The sequence below is a fragment of the Schistocerca serialis genome, chromosome 10 (genome assembly GCF_023864345.2).
Source record: "Schistocerca serialis cubense isolate TAMUIC-IGC-003099 chromosome 10, iqSchSeri2.2, whole genome shotgun sequence".
In the NCBI taxonomy this organism is placed as follows: Eukaryota; Metazoa; Arthropoda; class Insecta; order Orthoptera; family Acrididae; genus Schistocerca; species Schistocerca serialis.
In genome coordinates, this window is record NC_064647.1 from 206,474,929 (window position 1) to 206,483,538 (window position 8,610).

An 8,610-nucleotide genomic window follows, 5' to 3' on the forward strand; every position below is an offset into this window, starting at 1 on the left:
TGTCGGAACGTGCGGACACTCTCATTCGTGGTGATCGACGCATCACAAACACCTCGCTGTTCGACTGGAAGTCTCTGTTGGTACTGCTGACATACTCGTCCACCAGTTGGGGTACTCAAAGGTGTATGCCTGCTGGGTTTGGCGCTGCCTAACAGGAGATCGTAAAGAGCAAAGATGCACTATATGAGCGTTATAACTTGCGCGTTACGTGACTGATAGTGACAATTTTTTGTCGAGCATAAACATATGTGATGAAATATAGGTTAATCACTTAGAACCGGAACAAAACAGCATTCCATGGAGCGGCGCCACACCAACCTCTCCCCCCCTCCCCCACCAGAAAAAGTTCAAAGCCGCACCGTCAGCTGCTAAACTCAAGGATTTAGAGAGCATCGCTCCTGCGAAACGCAACTCGCCCTTTTTTTCACATGATATCCTGCGAACCATGGATGAAGGGTATCAGACGGATGCCATATTCCTTCCGGAAAGCGTTTGACTCGGTGCCCCACTGCAGACTCCTAACTAAGGTACGAGCATATGGGATTGGTTCCCCAATATGTGAGTGGCTCGAAGACTTCTTAAGTAATAGAACCCAGTACGTTGTCCTCGATAGTGAGTGTTCATCGGAGGTGAGGGTATCATCTGGAGTGCCCCTGGGAAGTGTGGTAGGTCCGCTGTTGTTTTCTATCTACATAAATTATAGCAATGTGCGGCTGTTTGCTGATGATGCTGTGGTGTACGGGAAGGTGTCGTCGTTGAGTGACTGTAGGAGGATACAAGATGACTTGGATAGGATTTGTGATTGGTGTAAAGAATGGCAGCTAACTCTAAATATAGGTAAATGTAAATTAATGCAGCTGAATAGGAAAAAGAATCCCGTAATGTTTGAATACTCCATTAGTAGTGTAGCGCTTGACACAGTCATTCGATTAAGTATTTGGGCGTAACATTGCAGAGCGATATGAAGTGGGACAAGCATGTAATGGCAGTTGTGGGGAAGGCGGATAGTCGTCTTCTGTTCATTGGTAGAATTTTAGGAATATGTGGTTCATCTGTAAAGGAGACCGCTTATAAAACACTAATACGACCTATTCTTGAGTACTGATCGAGCGTTTGGGATCCCTATCAGGCCGGACTGAGGGAGGATATAGAAGCAATTCAGAGGCGGGCTGCTAGATTTGTTACTGGTAGGTTTGATCATCATGCGAGTGTTACGGAAATGCTTCAGGAACTCGGGTGGGAGTCTCTGGAGGAAAGGAGGCGTTCTTTTCGGGAATCGCTACCGAGGAAATTTAGAGAACCAGCATTTGAGGCTGACTGCAGTACAATTTTACTGCCGCCAACTTACATTTCGCGGAAAGACCACAAAGATAAGATAAGAGAGATTAGGGCTCGTACAGAGGCATATAGGCAGTCATTTTTCCCTCGTTCTGTTTGGGAGTGGAACAGGGAGAGAAGATGCTAGTATTGTGGATTGCGGAGTATGTATGTAGATGTAGATGTAGATACAGCAACGGTCTGCTGGGACTCTGAATGGGTTAATCTGTTTTATGTCCTACCTCTTCCTAACTGAAGAAACGACTTCAGCCTGTTCGTCGTCACAAAAATTCAAACGTCCTTCTCTTTCTCCATGGCAGCTCAGGGCCTCACAAAAGACCAAATTACCACCTCGAAAAAAATAAATTTACACAGTTGAATTTTTGTTTGTGTAGAGCATACATGGGAAACTTTTGGGGGCCTGATTCATGTATGTACTTATGTTCCTGGGCCACCTCATCATGAGACGCGAAAACTTCGCTCCTAGTTCATAAAGTGTAAACTATAGCGCCCGAGACGTTAATATTCATCGGGTAACGCACTGATATGAATCGCACCCCTTTGACGACCGCACACTATGCTTCAAAACACTCTTTTTAAAAGTGCATAAATTTCATGTTCACCACATCTTGAGATGTATATATTTATTTACATATGGTGAATATTGTTTCTGTACTTACGACGTATTGAAATAACTGTGTTAAAACTTCCGTTCCAAAATCCTGCAAGACCGTTAGTAAAGAAGCATTGTTTACGACTGGTATATAAATGTAACATGTAAAGGTGAGATGCCAGGCCTCTTGAAATGTCACTATGGAGCAATAAACGTCTATAAATGCTACATATGTATGCATATATATAAAACAATGTTCTGACTGACTGACCCTCTTTGGCCAGCCTAAACCGCTAAGGATAGAAACGTGAAATTTTGGAGGGGTGTTAATCTTATACTGTAGGCGTCGTTAAAGATGGGATTTTTCGAAATTCCATCCTCTAAGTGGGTGAAACAGTGGGTGAAAGGTTTATCGAAAATATGTCGGTATTAAGGCAATTTTGAAGCTAGACCTACGAAAATCAGTATTTGATTCCTCGGCCAGAAACAAAGAAACACATGTTTCAGTGTTTTTGGAAATTTAACCCCTATGGGGTGAAATACACCGTAAATGTTCTCTTGAAAATAGATTACTATTAAAGAACTACTAAAAGATTTTTAAAGCTTCATCTCTGAAATATGGTATTTGACTTCTTGGTCGAAAATAAAAAAATACATGTTTTACAATTTTTGTTAATTCTGCCGCTAAGGTGGTGAAATAGGGCATCATGTTTTTAAAACATTATTTTATTATGAAAGTATTTTTAATGCTAAATCTATGAAATTGGTATTTCACTCTTGGTTAGATATAAAGAAATACGCTGATGAGCCAAAAAAAACTGGTACACCTGCGTAATATCGTGTAGTGTCCCTGCGAGCACGCAAAAGTGCGCAACACGACGTGACATGGACTCGACTAATGTCTGAAGTAGTGCTGGTGGGAACTGACACCATGAATCCTGGAAGGCTGTCCATAAATCCGTATGAGTTCGAGGGAGTGGAGATCTCTTCTGAACAGCACGTTGAAACGCATCCCAGATATGCTCAATAATATTCATGTATGAGGTGATTGGTGGCCAGCGGAAGTATTTAAACTCAGAATAGTGTCCCTGGAGCCACTCTGTAGCAAATTCTGGACGTGTGGGTTGTCGCATTGTCCTGCTGGAATTGCCCAAGTCCGTCGGATTGTACAATGGACATGAATGGATGCAGGTAATCAGACAGGATACTTATGCGACACCTGTCAGAATCGTATCTAGACGTATCAGCGTTCCCATGTCACTCTAACTGCACGCGCCACACACCAGCTTGGACAGTCCCCTGCTGACATGGAGGTTCCATGGATTCATGAGGTTGTCTCCATACCCGTAAACGTCCATCTGCTCGATACAATTTGTAACGAGACTCGTCCGACCAGGCAACATGTTTCCCCTCATCAGCAGTCCAATGTCGATGTTAAGGGGCCCTGGCGAGGCATAAAGCTTTGTGTCGTGCAGTCATGAAGGGTAAACGACTCCGAAATCCCATTTCGATGATGTTTCGTTGAACGGTTCACACCCTGACACTTGTTGGTGGTCCAGTACTGAAATCTGCAGCAATTTGCGGAATGGTTGCACTTCTGTCACGTTGAACGATTCTCTTCAGTCGTCGTTGGCTCCGTTCTTGGAAGATGTTTTTCCGGCCGCAGCGATGTCGGAAATTTGTTTTACCGAATTCCTGATATTCACGGTACGCTCGTGAAATGATCGTACGGAAAACACTTCATCGCTGCCTCGGAGATGCTGTGTCCCATCGCTCGTGCACCGAGTATAACATCTCATTCAAACCCAAATCTCGATGACCTGTCATTGTAGCGGAAGTAACCGACGTAACAACTGCGTCAGAGACTTGTCTTATACAGGGTGTTACAGAAAGGTACGGCCAAACTTTCAGGAAACATTCCTCACACACAAATAAAGAAAAGATGTTTTGTGGACATGGGTCCGGAAACGCTTAATTTCCATGTTAGAGCTCATTTTAGTTTCGTCAGTATGTACTGTACTTCCTCGATTCACCGCAAGTTGGCCCAATTGAAGGAAGGTAATGTTGGCTTCGGTGCTTGTGTTGACATGCGACTCATTGCTCTACAGTACTAGCATCAAGCACATCAGTACGTAGCAACAACAGGTTAGTGTTCATCACGAACGTGGTTTTGCAGTCAGTGCAATGTTTACAAATGCGGAGTTGGCAGATGCCCATTTGATGTATGGATTAGCACGCGGCAATAGCCGTGGCGCGGTACGTTTGTATCGAGACAGATTTCCAGAACGAAGGTGTCCCGACAGGAAGATGTTCGAAGCAATTGATCGGCGTCTTAGGGAGCACGGAACATTCCAGCCTATGACTCGCGACTGGACGAGGCAATTCTTCGTGCAGTTGACGATAACCATAAAGACAGCGTCAGAGAAGTTGCTACTGTACAAGGTAACGTTGACCACGTCACTGTATGGAGAGTGCTACGGGAGAACCAGTTGTTTCCGTACCATGTACAGCGTGTGCAGGCACTATCAGCAGCTGATTGGCCTCCACGGGTACAATTCTGCGAATGCTTCATCCAACAATGTGTCAATCCTCATTTCAGTGCAAATGTTCTCTTTACGGATGAGGCTTCATTCAAACGTGATCAAATTGTAAATTTTCACAATGAACATGTGTGGGCTGACGAGAATCCGCACGCAGTTGTGCAATCACGTCATCAACACAGATTTTCTGTGAACGTTTGGGCAGGCACTGTTGGTGATGTCTTGATTGGGCCCTATGTTCTTCCACCTACGCTCAATGGGGCACGTTATCATGATTTCATACAGGATACTCTACCTGTGCTGCTAGAACATGTGCCTTTACAAGTACGACACAACATGTGGTTCATGCACGATGGAACTCCTGCACATTTCAGTCGAAGTCTTCGTACGCTTCTCAACAACAGATTCGGTGACCGATGGTTTGGCAGAGGCGGACCAATTCCGTGGCCTCCACGCTCTCCTGACCTCAACCCTCTTGACTTTCATTTATGGAAGCATTTGGAAGCTCTTGTCTACGCAAACCCGGTACCAAATGCAGAGGCTCTTCGTGCTCGTATTGTGGACGGCTGTGATACAATACGCCATTCTTCAGGGCTGCATCAGCGCATCAGGGATTCCATGCGACGGAGGGTGGATGCATGTATCCTCGCTAACGGAGGATACTTTGAACATTTCCTGTAACAATGTGTTTGAAGTCATGCTGGTACATTCTGTTGCAGAGTGTTTCCATTCAATGATTAATGTGATTTGAAGAGAAGCAATAAAATGAGCTCTAAGATGGAAAGTAAGCGTTTCCAGACACATGTCCACATACATATTTTCTTTCTTTGTGTGTGAGGAATGTTTCCTGAAAGTTTGGCCGTACCTTTTTGTAACACCCTGTATAGGTGTTGCCGACCGCAGGGTCGTGTTGTGGCATGCCTAAACCATTTTATTTGCGCTTCAGTGTATTTTTTATAACTAAGTCTCTATTATATGTGTTGTTGTTGTTGTGGTCTTCAGTTCTGAGACTGGTTTGATGCAGCTCTCCATGCTACTCTATCCTGTGCAAGCTTCTTTATCTCCCAGTACTTACTGCAGCCTACATCCTTCTGAATCTGCTTAGTGTGTTCATCTCTTGGTCTCCCTCTACGATTTTTACCCTCCATTCTGCCCTCCAGTGCTAAATTTGTGATCCCTTGATGCCTCATAACATGTCCTACCAACCGGTCCCTTCTTCCTGTCAAGTTGTGCCACAAATTCCTCTTCTCCCCAATTCTATTCAATACCTCCTCATTAGTTATGTGATCTACCCATCTAATCTTCAGCATTCCTCTGTAGCACCACATTTCGAAAGCTTCTATTCTCTTCTTGTCCCAACTATTTATCGTCCATGTTTCACTTCCATACATGGCTACACTCAATACAAATACTTTCAGAAACGACTTCCTGACACTTAAATCTATACTCGATGTTAACAAATTTCTCTTCTTCAGAAACGCTTTCCTTGCCATTGCCAGTCTACATTTTATATCATCTCTACTTCGACCATCATCTGTTATTTTTCTCCCCAAATAGCAAAACTCCTTTACTACTTTAAGTGTCTCATTTCCTTATCTAATTCCTTCAGCATCACCCGACTTAATTCGACACATTCCATTATCCTCGTTTTGCTTTTGTTGGTGTTCATCTTATATCCTCCTTTCAAGACACTGTCCATTCTGTTCAACTGCTCTTCCAAGGCCTTTGCTGTCTCTGACAGAATTACTATGTCATCGGCGAACCTCAACGTTTTTATTTCTTCTCCATGGATTTTAATACCTACTCCGAATTTTTCTTTTGTTTCCTTTAATGCCTGCTCAATATACAGATTGAATAACATCGGGGACTGGCTACAACCCTGTCTCGCTCCCTTCCCATCCGCTGCTTCCCTTTCATGCCCCTCGACTCTAATAACTGCCATCTGGTTTCTGTACAAATTGTAAATAGCCTTTCGCTTCCTGTATTTTACCCCTGCTACCTTTAGAATTTGAAAGAGAGTATTCCAGTCAACATTGTCAAAAGCTTTCTCTAAGTCCACAAATGCTAGAAATGTAGGTTTTCCTTTCCTTAATCTATTATATGTATCAATTATATTTATTAAATTTGTGGAAAAACACTACGAACTTATGTACCAACGCTATACTAAAGCCAAACTGGAAAAACACGAACTTTCACTTGTCTGGACCGTGAGCTGCTACGGCCAAGGCGAGCCGAGCGCCGCCGAAATAAACGAAAATGTGTCCCGGGCGGAGTACAACGCTGACGTATCGCTATCGCACCCATGAATTTCTTCTGCAGGCCTGACTGAAACCAATCGAGGGGCGGTCCCGAGCCTCGGGCAGCTGGTTGCCCACCCGGCCTTTACAGTGTAGCGCCGTCACTATTTTTCTGCTGTTGGGTAGTGCAAAAAATAGCAGTCAGCCGTAGCAATTATTTAAGAAGCCATAAGCAATGCATCGACATGCCTGTTGCAGCAACAGGGCCGTTTACGCATTACTATAGTGTGTTCATCCTGAGATATATGAAGATAGCAACTGTCCTCGAAAGAACAGATACCATTGACGACCGTGCAGCTTCTCTAGAATAAGTGGTTATTAACTGAAACCCTCAGCTGCCGACAGGTGCTCTTGATATACGTCGATGGGGACCGCTGAAAGTGTGTGCCCCGACCGGGACTCGAACCCGGGACCTCCTACTTACATGGCAGACGCTCTACCCATCTGAGCCACCGATGACACAGATGAATAGCGCGACTGCAGGGACTTATCCCTTGCACGTTCCCCGTGAGACATTCCCAACTGTCCACAGTCTACATATGTAATGTATCTATATCTATATTTACATCCATACTCCGTAAGCCAACTGACGGTGTATGGTGGAGGGTACTTTGAGTACCTCTATCGGTTGTCCATTCTATTCCAGTCTCGTGTTGTCCGTGGAAAGAAAGATTGTCGGTATGCCTCTGTGTGGGCTCTAATCTCTCTGATTTTATCCTCATGGCCTCTTCGAGAGATATACGTAGGAAGGAGCAATATACTGGTTGACTCCTCGGTGAAGGTATGTTCTCGAAACTTCAACAAAAGCCCGTATCGAGCTACTGAGCGTCTCTCCTGCAGAGTCTTCCACTGGAGTTTATCTATCATCTCCGTAGCGCTTTGGCGATTTCTAAATGATCCTGTAACGAAGCGCGTTGCTCTCCGTTGGATCTTCTCTATCTCTTCTATCAACCCTATCTGGTACGGATCCCACACTGGTGAGCAGTATTCAAGCAGTGGGCGAACAAGTGTACTGTAGCCTACTTCGTTTTCGGATTGTATTTCCTTAGGGTTCTTCCAATGAATCTCAGTCTAGCGTCTGCTTTAGCGACGATTAATTTTATATGATCATTCCATTTTAAATCACTCCTAATGCCTACTCCCAGATAATTTATGGAATTAACTGCTTCCAGTTGCTGACCTGCTATATTGTAGCTAAATGATAAAGGATCTTTCTTGTTATGTATTGTGTATTCGCAGCACATTGCACTTGTCTACATCGAGATTCAATTGCCATTCCCTGCACCATGTATCAATTAGTTGCAGATCCTCCTGCATTTCAGTACAATTTTCCATTGTTACAACCTCTCGATATACTACAGCATCATCCGCAAAAAGCCTCAGTGAACTTCCGATGTTATTCACAAGTTCGTTTATGTATATTGTGAATAGCAAGGGTCCTACGAGACTCCCCTGCGGCACACCTGAAATCACTCTTACTTCGGAAGACTTCTCTCCATTGAGAATGACATGCTGCGTTCTGTTATCTAGGAGCTCTTCAATCCAATCACACAATTGGTCTGATAGTCCATATGCTCTTACTTTGTTCATTAAACGACTGTGGGGTAACTAATGTACCTAATAGATACACTCCTGGAAATTGAAATAAGAACACCGTGAATTCATTGTCCCAGGAAGGGGAAACTTTATTGACACATTCCTGGGGTCAGATACATCACACGATCACACTGACAGAACCACAGGCACATAGACACAGGCAACAGAGCATGCACAATGTCGGCACTAGTACAGTGTATATCCACCTTTCGCAGCAATGCAGGCTGCTATTCTCCCATGGAGACGA

The 8,610-nt window shown here is 44.1% G+C and overlaps 1 non-coding gene across 1 annotated transcript; it reads right to left on the bottom strand.

The window, feature by feature from the left end:
* Positions 1 to 7,152: 7,152 nt before the first annotated feature.
* Trnat-ugu (transfer RNA threonine (anticodon UGU)) lies at positions 7,153 to 7,227 on the bottom strand. Its single transcript has one exon. It is a non-coding gene; the product is annotated as a tRNA-Thr (tRNA).
* Between the last annotated feature and the right edge of the window lie 1,383 nt (positions 7,228 to 8,610).